This window comes from Oryzias latipes, chromosome 8 (assembly GCF_002234675.1).
Source record: "Oryzias latipes chromosome 8, ASM223467v1".
Classification (NCBI taxonomy): Eukaryota; Metazoa; Chordata; class Actinopteri; order Beloniformes; family Adrianichthyidae; genus Oryzias; species Oryzias latipes.
In genome coordinates this window covers 7,959,406-7,973,092 of record NC_019866.2, presented here as the reverse complement: position 1 = coordinate 7,973,092, position 13,687 = coordinate 7,959,406, and the positions used below count along the sequence as shown (strand labels likewise).

General features: G+C 38.0%; 1 protein-coding gene across 1 annotated transcript in view; it reads right to left on the bottom strand.

Annotated features, from left to right (window-relative positions):
* Nucleotides 1–10,227, bottom strand: part of baiap3 (BAI1 associated protein 3) — a 34,792-nt gene extending 24,565 nt beyond the window's left edge. Inside the window, exon 1 of the mRNA XM_020705199.2 lies at nt 9,983–10,227. The gene's annotated coding sequence lies outside the window, so the exon portion shown is untranslated. The remainder of the gene's footprint in view (nt 1–9,982) is intronic.
* Between the last annotated feature and the right edge of the window lie 3,460 nt (nt 10,228–13,687).

The window sequence follows — 13,687 nt, the reverse complement described above, 5'->3', positions numbered from 1 at the left end:
TTCTGACACACAAGGTGTATATTTGAATAAACCCCTTTTGTAATGTATACTAAACTTCATTCATTTGGATTATATTTGCAACAGTTTTTTGTTGGACCGGACGGAAAAGAAAAGGAGGGAAGAAGAGAGGGGGATGTGAGGGTGATTATGGAAGGGGGTGGGGGGTAAAAAATCATAAAGCATCATAAATATTTCTATTGATATTATTTTTAAATAAGTAATTACATTTTTAAATTCAGAATCAATTTATCAATTTAGAAGTTAAATATATAAATATGTATAGGTTAAGTACCATACTATATTTCAATCTGGAGTATTTTGGAAGGTAAAAAAGCAGAGCATCCATTTTAGACCCACTTCAATCATCAATTGATCTACTTATTTCCCAGTGGTCTTCAATTTATGATTATGCTATTTTTAGCCAAAATCAGAAAACCTTTTTCCTCTGAGTTGTGGAAACAACTCATTAGGAGAGGACTGTTTGCAAAGTGCAACCCCCTTCCCACCCATAACTGAGAGCTCTCTGTTTACATGCTCTCCCGCTAGCTTACCGCTCCTCACACCCCCAACCTTTCATTACCGGGGCAACAAAAATGGCGTTCAATATAGGAGCTATCCAGCCGTACAGTCTTGAGCTACATGCCAGCTCAGACGAGGAAAACGAAGACATACACATGGATCTGATCTAGTCATCTACAGGTGGATGCATCAGAATGGGCCGGAGCACGGAGCTTGCAGCTCACCCAACATATTTTCTACATCATGAAAAATGCTCTTTTTTAAATGGCATTTTTGTCTCCTAATGATTGACAACAATTAGAATAAAAATACTCAAATTCTAAACAGTTTTTAGATAAATTTTCTATGTGATCATGCAAAAAATACCACAAAAACATGTTAAGAACACCAAAAACACAAATTTCATTTGAGTGGGTCTTTAAGAAAATATAAAGAAATTAACCAGTAAAAGGAATGACAAAGTGATTATTTAGGCTAGCTCATGTTAAATTACTATTATTATTTTATTTTTATCTAAGTTTGAAACATGGTAGATGTCCTCCAGACATTTATTGAGACAGCTATTCCTGGGTTATTTTTTTCTTTAAAGTGTGCCAGAGACCTTCCAAAGATTGGCACTGTGTTGCTAAGCAATTCAGTCAGACTGAGTAGGTCATCGTAAGGACCACTTGCTCTAAAGTGAATTCCTACTTTGGCTTTAGGGAGCATTCTGGGTGTAAATAAATTTAATAACAGTAACCAATCTCCAAAGACAAAAAATAAAATAAAAAAATTGTTACAATTTTCTGCCTGGAAGATAAATATGAAAATTATTTTCCTTAATTTTTTTTAATGCCATTTTTTTGCATTAAATCAATTAGAATCTCAGGTCACAGCAACCCTTAGCTGCTAAAAAAACAAAACAAAAAACAATATATCAGGCTTGGATATTATTTGTTAGGGCATTGCCCTTTTTGTGTTTTTTATTTTTTGTAAATGTCAGACAAAGACCTTTATTATATAGGATGTGCAGCCTCCCACCTTTTATTAAGACTTAGTCCTTTAATCACAACAGAAAGGTGGATGTCTATAAATACCAGCAGCTCATTATTAACACCTGCCCCCTCTCCCAAATGCACTGGAACAGGATAAATATTTGAATATCTCTTCTTAAGTTTGCATCAGAGCTTTTTTGAAACAGATTTTCAATTACAAAAGGTGTTCATGAAACTGAGACTGTTGGTGGCGCTAAACAAACAGCTGAATGCTGCACAATTCAATTTAGTTAAATGATCCCACTTCTTTCTTAATTTAGCTTTAATGGCAAAAATCTACTTAGCTGATTGGAACAAAAAAAAAAAATCATTCATCATTAGTGTTTCTGGGGTAGAAATAAACAAAGTGCATGACGAAAACAGAACGCCCTGCCTTGTTAAACCTGCTGGTAGATTGAGGGCTTTTTCTAAAACGGCTTTTCCTGCAAACCTGCAGAGTGTACGACAAAATGGATTCAGTAAAGCCTCCTTCCAAGAGAAAATGTTGTCATCTATGACAAAGCTGAGGCTTGGGCGTCAGAGGGGCCTCTGCTGCAGGAGAACGATAACAAACATACCTCGCTATGGATTTGGAGAAGGTGTTAGTCACATGCAAACCTTGGCGTCTTTTTCCCTTGGGGAATGAGATACTATTCCTACTTTTATCTAGCAGTGCATCTTAAATTCATGAATATTTGCAGTTTTTAAAAGGGGTTTCTTCATGTCAACAAAGCTGTGCTCTCCTACCTGCTGAAAACAATCTAAATGATTAATATTTTTAATTTTTTACTGTGCCTTTGAGTAAAATTTACTCAAAAACTCCCCAAAACTTGCATGTATTTAGTGCCCAGAGAAAATGAATTTGCAGACATAGTGACATAATTACCCCCCCCCCCCCCCCCCGCAAAAAAGTGATCACATCACAGCAGGCAAAACCGTCAACAACATTAAAATACAAAGAAAGTTTGAAATGATTAGGTGATGCTACAGGACCCACGGCTTGGTGGCCATTATGTGGCAAAGTGAAGTAGTTTTCACATTTTCCCACAATTTGGGAAAAGAAAACTTTTGTTGGAGAGATCTTTTACAAAGTTGCACACACATGCTACCAGCACAAGTCTACAGCCAGTTTCGTTGACCTTTGACCTAAGGCTGAGGGAGCCATCTTGAATAAAAAAAAAAAAAACACCTTTAGTAAAAGCTACAAATGTAAATACCTCCAAAAAATTTGAATCGATCGCCTCATAACTCCTCGAGCATCATTGGGAGCTACTATTTGTGCTACTTGCAGCTTTAATTTTACGTTTCTACGTTTATTCAAAAATTAGTCATAGTAGACAGTCTTAAAGATTTACAGTTACACACAGATTGGTGCATCATGGACCGTTATGAAAGGGGAGTGAGTTCGGTGTCCTGCCCAAGGACACTTCGACACGTTGCAAGTCAGAGGTTCAAACCAGCAAAGGCTTTACCATCTGAAACAACGCTCAGCCCCGCCAAAGAGACAGAGCACCAAAAGAGCGAAATGACAGCGACACGACAGACACAGGCTTTGATTGATGGAGAACTCCTTTTAGAAGACAGTCAAACCATCCTCAGATCTTTTCAACACATGACAGCTCACGTCTGCACCTCTCAGCCACAAAAAAATATTCTGCAAACGGACCATATGGGCTGGGAGTTCGCTCTGACTATTCCACACAGCGGAAGAATCATTAGTCACTGCAATTAACGAACGGTAACAGAAGACAATTAGCTTCTGGAATCAGTGAGAAGACAGGCTGTGCCGACGTAGTATGGAGAAAAGCAAATGCCAATCTTATAATGCTTCTTTTTTTTAATGAATTAAATGAATCAATTCTTATAATAATAATAAAGGGGTCAATTCTATATGTAAAAAATCGAAGGAAGGTGAGGGAGGGGGAGAGTAGCTGGCAGAGGCACCATGACAATTTGCATTTTTGAAAACATGATGTAATGAAATGCTTGAAGGTTTAATGTCTATTTGATATAATAAGTATATTTTTTCACATTAGATGTATATTTGAGGCTGTTTTCTAAAAGCAGCCTATTTTATGAGAGATGTGAATCCCTCTTTTTCACCTGTTTTTGGATGGCACAGTTGAAGGACGCCTGTTTTCAATTACAGGGCGAACAACAAATGGATCCAGCAAATGAAACATATTGGCCGGTACGAGTGAAACCACTCAGTTCTCCGGGCCAACTGCTCGCAGTGAGCAGAATGCACTCTGCTTTCCAGCCTGCAGTGTGCCAGGAAAACGCGCTTGGAGTTACGTTGAGCCAAAGAACAGTCTGTCACCAACCAACCAGGCTGTCATTGTTGAAGTAATCTGCCTGGAGTGTCCCCAGTTTGTTGGAATAAAGTGTCAGGACTCACTCACTGTCAGATATCATCAATCTGACATTTCCAGTGATCCACAAAAAGAAAGCTGAGTGGAATTTACCCCATTTTCCTGACAACATGTGACAACAGATTAGGTGTAAATTTAACAGTTCTAAATTAGTTTTTTATTCAATTTACCTTCGTAAAAGCCGAAGCAACATGTATTCATTGTAGCTAAATCCAATGTAAACACAACATTACAAACCACAATAAAATGGTCCATTTAGTTGAGTGTCTTCTATTTCGTGTAAACACACATTTACGCTAATTATTCCTAAAAGGAGTACATTTGAGGGTAATTTTGGAATATTTGACCAGCTAAAAGTCTGTGTTTTTCCAACACATTTGGAGTCACAAAATGTAGCAGCAGTTTCAAGGAAGCCAAAATGGACGCATTTTGAAGCTGGACAAATGGCTTAAACATCTGACTCAGATGGGGGTTCAGACAATGAAAAAAACGGGAGCCAAAATTCAAAGTCGGACGTTCAGTGGAGACATACTTGAGGTATCAGCATATTAGCAGACCCTCCTGGGTCTTTGTATTTTCTGGCAAAAAAGGTTTGCAAAGTCGGTGCATCTCCAACAACAACAGAACACAAAAGACTCTGAGTTTGAAGGACAAAAGACAAACAGAGCAAACAAACTTTTGTCTTGTCAGGAATTCAAATTGTTTGAATGCTAACATGTCTGTGTTTAACAGGCAGTTTTTGTATGATTAATTAAAAAGCTTTCAGGGTACCGCATATTTAAGGAATAAAACATGATCAAATGTAAACATGCATGGACTTCAAGATCTGTCTCAACTCGTATCCATCAGCAACAAGAGAAAACCAAAAGAGCAGACCACATATCAAGTGCTCAAATCATGTGGAGTGTGGAATCTGTCAGTTTTTGCACATGTAAAAATCTTAGTTTTGATTGATCTAAACAGCGTCCAGCTAAAAGTCTAACTCCTCTACATCCTAGAACAATGTTTTAAGTACAAAAGTTAAATTTGACTTTCAAAATATGTCCCAGTGTTACCAAAAGAAGTATTTTTGATCCATAAAATTCGATATATTCTATTAATATGCTCTCAACAAGGTCAGCAACATCAGTCCAGCTATTTTTTTTACATTTTCTTGCTTGCTCCTGATTCACGACGGAAATCCTTAGAAAGACAATTTTAACCTTAGATTTCTTCAGATATGTCCTCCATCATGAGGAAAATGTCCCAAGAACATGTTAAAAACACCATAAACACACATTGGTGTGGATCTTTAACACTTCCTTATCACACAGGGTTGATGGTTGTCTATGGGCATCGTGGCCTTCATTATATCAAACCAAAAGCAAGTTATTTGGAGTGCAATGGTACATTATTGTTTCTACATGTTTGCATGTTATTAAATAAAAACTAAAAGTGCTGACGAATCTGTTAAAGGTTGTGAAAATCTAGACTGTAATTACAGTGGTTAAAGTAATGGAGATTCTGTGTGATCTGCAGGAAAAGCCAGGCGGTTTTGGGGTCAGAGGATCCCACAGAGATATGAGGCGCTAGGTTTTTATGAAGGCGCATTTTATTTTGGCGAGTTTCTCTCAGAGTGAGGTGACGGCCCTGAAGTTTTTTCAGGAGAGCATGAGCCAAATACTAATTCCTCCATTTTTTTTCCAGTAGAAATGTTCAAATGTGTTTGTTAAGTGAAAACTAGTTATGTGATGTTTTCATTTTCATTTTTTCATTTTCAGAACTATTTACTTCATCTCATCTGGTAGTTAGGGAACACAAACTTTTCAAAGAAAGCACATTCCTTGGAGGTGTTTTTGATGAGAGACGCCAAAACACAGCTAAAATTGACCGGCTGCTGGTCATTTTGTCACGAATTCAATCAAAAACAAATCCTTAGTGACTTAAATGAACCCGTTCGTTCAAGCTGGAGGAGAAAAACACATTTCAAGACCCATTATTCTCCAAATTTGGTGTCCCAGATTCATTTTGTTTACATGTAATAGGTGTTTTTGTGTGATTCTGAAAAAATACAGAGTTAATACAAGACATCAATTTGTCACCTTGACTCCACCATGGCCACAAAACAAAAGTTACCCAGAAAATTACTGATTTTTTTATCAGGTTTCTTGAATATGGATTCTGTTTTCACCCTGTTGTACTTTCTTTTGTCGGAGATCTTCAGTGAGATCAAACAAAGTTTTGGAACCTCTCCTCCAACCCTCACAGGCATAGCGTTTCTATGGTGATTCCTTGTAAGTATTGCACCACTGATTAATGAATTAGCAAACTCAGGATGAATGATATCTAATGGCTAGCCAGGGAACACCTTAACATCACCCTAGAAGGCCTGGAAGAGATGGCTGATGGGAAGAAGGAGGTCTGAACTTCCTTACTATGACTGTTTAACCCCAGACTAGAAGAAAAATGGACATTTGATGTGTCTATGACAGAAAACGGATTTCTACATTTAAAATTTAGTCGTTTTGGAATAAAGGGCACCAAAGGATTATGGGTACAAGAGTGGCATTTAACTCTATACCAGATATTTTCTTTCATTTTTCTGACATCTGATTGGAAATTTAGGGTGAATATTAATCATATTCATGCTATAGTGACATATATTTTTAAAATCCGCTTTCAGCATTGCCTACTGCTCATGTAGACTCTGTGATAATAATGACGTTTTTCTCATTCCAGTGCATACAAAAGCTTTACATCTCTATAAAGAATGTTTAACCTCAATATTCAAACTTTTTTAAAAGCTTGTAGATCATTAAAAAGTATTTCAACTTACCTGGAATTTGACTTTTTTGTGTCGCTGTCCAATAAACAAAGACTGGAAAATGAAAGAGCCATTAACTTTAGCTTTGTTCAAACTGTTTAAGGGGATACATAGTTTTTAAAGTAATATATTCTTAGTATTTTTTTTTAATGAACATGTCTAGAGGTTGCCCACCGTTAGCTTTATGTGGAGCCTCCAAACAAGACGTGAAACATTTCGCTAAATCTATGAAGCTTTTCCTCCACATGGCCCTCAGATGGTAGCCATCTCTTTTAATTCCAAATGATGGAATGGGTTGAGTTTGAAGGTGTAATGCATTTGATGGATTTCTTGAATATGGACTAACCTAGTTGTAATACAACGACACAGTTGCCCTTTGGTGCTCACTTAGAAGGATGGAGTTCTAAATGTGGAACACAACTGATATTTTATTCATTTCAGCAGGGTTTATCAGTGGGACAGGGCAGAGTGCGCTTATTATTCACCTTTAATAAGGCATTGCTTCTGGAGTGTGTTTACTCACAGTGGCTCTGTCTCTCAACTTCTAATAACTGTGTCACCGACAGAATAAAACCTGCTGTGGAATTCTGTCATTTCCACTAACCTACATAGCATCCCGCGCTCGCCGACCGCCAGCAGGCTCTGCGGAGCAGCTGTCTCCCAGGTGAACTCATTTCAATTACAGGGGCGGATTTCTCCCAGCTGGATTTCACACTGTCTCGGGCGTCAACTCACGGTGACAAAACGGGGCGACGCGCCGCCATCGCCGGGACACCGGCTACCAAGGAAACCCTGTCAAAGCTAGGTAAATGCCTTCCTCGCTACGACGGTGCCGAAGTCGCGCCAGGAAGACACTTGCTTACCAGTGTCTCTCCTGTGAAAGCCAATGAGCCCTGCAGCCAAAGTCGACTTGCTGATGGGGATGGAGTGTCTCTATGGTAACGGTAGAGGGAAAGGAGCTGGTAAATACAGGTAAATGGAATTCTGCAAAGGCTATAAAAAAACCCTCCTTGAGGTTGCAATCTGTTCACCTACAGGCACAGGTTCTACTGACAGCTTCAACAGTCGAAAGAGACAACAAGGTTTGTAATTCTGCTGGTGTCAGTCATCCAACCTAAGTGGCAATGGTTAATTTGCACCTCATAACTCCTCACTGCTGTCACTCCTGATGCATAAATGCAAGGACAAAAACAGAATACAAATCCTCAAGGTGAAAACATTTCATTTTTCCCTTAGTGATTAATAGCAGCTTCAAACAGACACATTGGTCACGTCTTTGGTGCTTTCTTTACTATTCCCCCTATTAGCTGGATTTAATATATTACATCTCTCCCATTAAGCAAAAATAAAAGGAATCACTCACAACCTCTTTGCGTGCAAACCGCTGACAGTTTGCGTAAATGAATAAAACAAGACCTGCACTTAATGATCTTCATATTCCTCCAAACTTAATTTCAGCTCCGCAGCCAGAAGGCAGGCACATTCAAATCATTTCATAACTGGATTAACCGGCAGTGTTGCTTTCAGGGTGGGGCAAAAAGGCCTTATCATTGACCATTAATGCCATTAGGTGGCCGCCCCCTTTGGGACACGCGGGCCAAACGAATGAAGCTGCCAGGTCGGTGTCAACTCTTTAATGAGCTTTCCTGAGGGATGGGTGTGCAGAAAAAAAAAGTTCAGCCATAACCACTTAATCTATAATCCAGCTGAAAAAAAGTCTGTTGCTCAGACACATGACAGGCACTTTGGCTGGAGAATTGATTGCTGGAGAATATCCTGAGGAATTGATGATTGCGAGCTTTTGTAAAGTGTCTGCTGTGCAGCCAAGCAGGAGCAAATGACTGACAGGAGCACACAAGATGTAAAAACTGGTACAATGGCACCAAAGCCTTGCAGATAATACATCCTTTGTCCCCCTGATAACACTCCAGAAGTAACCCTCTTGTTGGAGGGGGGAAAAAAAAAATTGCACCCATTGAGTCTTTCTGCAGGAGCAAAAATTCCACCTCCGTAGTTTACATAAAAACATCAGTCTGCGTTTGTAAGACGCGGTACTTCTAAGACGATGCTCTGAAGTCATACAACTTCACACGCACTGACTGTGATTAATGGCAACACGAGTAGCCGACTTGTACTGCACTGCTATAACCTTTCAGTCATGCCTCGTTGCATGTGTTTTTGCAGACAGGACTTGGAGTAATGACCGAAGGGCTACCGTTTAATACAAGGTTGAGATCAATTCATGACTAATGGGTTTATAATGACGAGGCTAAAGTGGTGCTTTGACCTGCGTCTGCAAGAAAATAAAAGGCGAATCAGAGAAATTACAACCCGCAGATCTGTAAAATCCAAACATTTACAGTAATTATGTTCGGGGAAGAACCGATCTTCTGCTCTACTAGCCTGCAGCTTGATTTGTTTTAGGAATAATGGAAACCTAATCCAAGATAGTGTTATCCTGAATTCAGACAGGACAGGTAAAGACAATGAAATGTTGGGACTGTCAGTGGGTGGGAGGACGGAGAGAAAGAAAGGTTCAAGATTGATCAGCACCCAGCGTGAGGCTCGCTGAGGATTGTAGGTCAGCCGGTGAAGTGGCTGCAATCGCATCAAGATCAAAACGCCCCAAACCTTTGTTCAGACGGCGGAATGGCTGCCGACGACCTGCAGACCTGCAAAGTTGAGGGGCAACCCCAACTGAGAAGCAATTTTGGCAGGTTTATCTTAATGCGATGCAATGCTGCAATGTGGCGTGGAGGCTTTTATTTTTTTTAATCATTCCTTTTCCACCCACATTTTCTTTTGCTAGATTTTTTTTATATTTAATTGATATGTGGTGCAACTCCTTAATTGATTTGATTTACCTGAATTGATTGTCTGGATGGGACTGCTGTCGGTCGATCTCCCACCAGACAACTTGACCTACTGATCAAGCCTCAAGCATCAAGTGTGAAATCTAAATGAAAAACTGAAGTGGAACTTCAGTATAGTCCGCACTTCAGTGTGGACTGTGCTGCAAGTCAGAGTGCAGCAAGTCTGATTCTGGGTAATACAATCACATAAATCACATGTGGTGGATCTTTAATAAACATCAGGAAAAACATGAACTTTCATCAGCCTCAAGAGGAACACATTTAGATTATTTTATTCTTTTTTTTTTGCATCAACAGGTGTCAGTTTGCATGCGTCTATGAAAATCAGCACATATTGAATCTGTTTAGAAATAAATGTTGTATATTATTTGAATTATTTTTTTATGATAAATTTGCCCTTACCTCAATATACCTGTAGCTCTTGACAGTTTTCCAGTGAGTGTTTATTTATTTTTTTGCCTGCTGCGTATGGCAGAGTTTTCCCGGCAGTCAAAGCTGTGATCCGCGCAGCGGCGTGGCGCTTCTTGCTGTGATCGTGGCGCAGTCAACTTAAGAAAAAACAACGTTTGGATCTTTTTCTAGACATGGACCACAGACAAAAGCTCATTTTAGCCCCTCGAATTGCTTTCCTGGGCTCACGCTCCCCGATGCTTACCCAAATATGGCCATAGGAAGTGCATGATACTTCACGTGCCTAGTTCCCCGTCGGAATTATTTCAACTAAACGAAAGAGTGAAACACGGAAAACTAGATCCTTGAAAGGAAATATACTCGAATTTAAATAGTTAGAATGCGTTAACAGCTAAGCAAGCTAATTTCCTGTTTTGAAGTTGAAGATTGTTTTTTTTAATAAGGCTGGCTTTATGTTTTCTATTGATTCAAACAAACGGAAAATGAGCATTGTATTGTTATAGATTTAGTGCTCTTAATAACTTCTAAATATGTACACACACACATTTTTGTGTGTCCATCATAGACAAACGGTAGTTAAAACATCGTACTGTAGAACAAAGAATTTTTTTTAACAGCACAACTTTTTCTTAATCAATTTAAAGTGAGTTTTGGATCACAAACCGTTAAAAATGCGCCAAGAAATCAATGGATACAACATAGACCACTAATTGAAAATATGCAGGAATAAACGAGCTGCACCTGAAGGCATCGTTTGACTGTTGCTGAGGGATGTCGCCGAGAAAAATCCTCACAGAGGTGGGAGAGAGCAAGTTCACCTGTCAATCAAAGACCCCCCCTCCTCATCATTTTTTTCCTTCCCTAATTAGCTAACAAGCTTTTGACACTATCATCCTATTAAAGCCTGACTTATCGGAGGGAAATTAGAACTGTAGCACAGTGGTTTAAAATGTATGAAAATGACTAAATAAATTCACAAAAATAAGACAATAACTGTCATATTTAGGTCTGTTTCCATGAACACCGCATTTTCAGAATTGTATGCAAATATACAAAAATATAATATGCATGAATTAAACAAACTCCAAGTGATGACCCAGAATTCTGCTAAATATTCACAGACATGCTCTGGGTGATGCTGTGCAGAATTAACAGAATTATCGGCTGAATGATGTAAAAATTGGATTTTTTTTCCTACTATCCTTTTTATTACTTGTGTCCCACATGCAACAACGCTCGTTGTGACTGAATATTTAGTTTTGTTGGATAATTAACGACTATAGCTTTGCAAATTAGGTGAAGGTGCTGCCTTAAGGAAAATAACCTAGATCCCCCCCCCCCCCCATCCTCTGTATCTTGATGAAGAGAAGTAAAGCTGTAAATGGTAAATGACGGGGGGTGTCCATTGCTTTAAGTAGGCATGTGAACATTAATTAAATGGCTCCAGGGGAGGGGGCGCCTTTTTCTAAGTGTAGAAATTATTTCACACACGACTACTGTGTCAGAAGGTCCATGCATCATCTCATCCTTTGGAGTTATTTATCATTTTCTACAGTCTAAAGACTCCTTATTAGTGCATAATGCAAAAGCCTTTTAATAATGGGATTCAGAAAATACTCTTTAATGAACAAAACTAATTAATTACACATATCTATACTCATTTGCAAAATCCTCATCAATAATGTTTAGAGCAATTTGAGTAACTCTTTGCATTAATTAAAATGTTATTATTAGCAATTAAGCCTGATGATGTTTGCATTTTTTTAAGAAATATTCAAGTTTTTTTTCTACTCAAATAAATTGTTCTTGATTTTATTTTCTGATCACAATTTCAATATTTTTTTGACTTGATTATTTATGTTAAGAGATGCATCAACCGCACATGCGGCACAAGCTCATGAGGGTTGACAAAAATTTGAATTGCACTAAAGGAGACAAGGAGTCTGAAATGCAACACGAGAACAAATTGAAATACAGCTCTGCGGTTTTGACATGCTTTTATATTACTGTAACATCTCAAGCAGGGGGGCTTTTCCTGTGTTGAGTGAGAGAACATGTGTGACCAGTTGCCTTGTTTCCATGGACACATCATTAGAGAACTTCCCCAGCTGGTTCCAACTGCTTGAAGTGTTGATGTCAAACAGCAAGTGAAGGGTCTGGCCATCACACTGACAAATCCAGAAATGGCTTTCTACAAGATGGGATATAACAGTGTGTTTACATGACTGCAAATTCTGTTTTTTTTTCCTCCATCTGCTTTTTACTCATTTGGTTTCTGAGCAGTTTTCCCCCCCAAAAAACAGTCAAGTAATTTTGAAAAGAAAAAAATACATCAGGTGAATAATATTAATTAAAAAAAGAAAAAAAGTCTCACATATAGAAACCTTGTAGAAACAGTTAATTAAGTCTAGTTACCATGGGAATCAACAGGTTAAGCAGGAGCCAGGTTATGATGCTATGAAGCTTTTAGGTGTGTAATCGGAGAAAAGTCTCTAAGGAAATTCTAACATGCATACAAAAAACAAAATCTTCTTTAAATGGGTAAGAAATCCTCTAAATAATAGCAACATTTGTTGCATCTCAAATTCCACAAAAAATAAAAATAAAAAAATAAAACGAGTAGGTTTGATTCTGATGGGGTTGCCACAGTTTATGACACAAAACTAAGGTTTAAATGAGCTATAATGCATTTTTAGATTGATCAGCAGTCGCCTCTACCGTGCAGATTCTCATTTTGACATGGTTTGCCATCTAATGTTAAACTTATATGATGTTTTTTGTTTTTTTCACTTTCACAATCTTGAAAAGAAAATTGAGATGGTTTGGAGATGGGTCAAAGATATTTTGACACTTTAGAGTTATTTTGAGGGAATATTTTTTCTCACAACATGTTTGAAAATCATTCAAATGAAGGGGGAAAAGGAGTCAGACAGACCCTGTAACTAGTGCCAGAGAAATGAGATTTTCTGTAAATATTGAAACCGCCAGAAAAGCATGTTAAAATGTGTTGCAATTAAGATGAAGTGGAATGCCCAGATGTGCTAAACAAATGCTAATTGCCCTCTTTGAACTGAAAAAGCATTGTATTACAACATTTGGGGTGGGTGGGAGGCCTGTGGATGGTAAATATTGTCTCACAGGTGCAAACATATACTCATCAAGCTCAAGCATTTGGATTATTACACATTTATGTTCTATTAGAGACAGAGACATCCGTCCTCTTTTTCATGACTGTTGTGCCTCCTTCAGGCTGAGGAAAGAACTAAAAGATTAACCATTTAGCTCATCTTCACTCCACTCTAACCTGGTTTTGTATTTATAATTTTATCAATTCTTTATATAGGCCAAATGGAGTAAACCTTATACATTTGTAAAAATTAAAAAAATTAGATTTTATTATTTTTAAGGTAATTTCCACTTTGTAGATTCAATAACGTTTTCTTCTATTCTAAAATAACAGACAGGAAGCAGATATGTCGATTAAACTTTAATGTTTAATCTAATACATTTCAGTGAAAACGAATGAGTTGTTCTGTTTGCTCAATCATTTGTTTTATTTTCTCAGATTATCCAAACACTCTTAGCTGCACAAATCCAAAAAATCAATGAGGAAAAAACTGAAAACACTATAATCATCCAGGAAATTAAGTTCCAAAATAGATAATTCAGCAGCATAAAAATAGTAGTATATAGGTC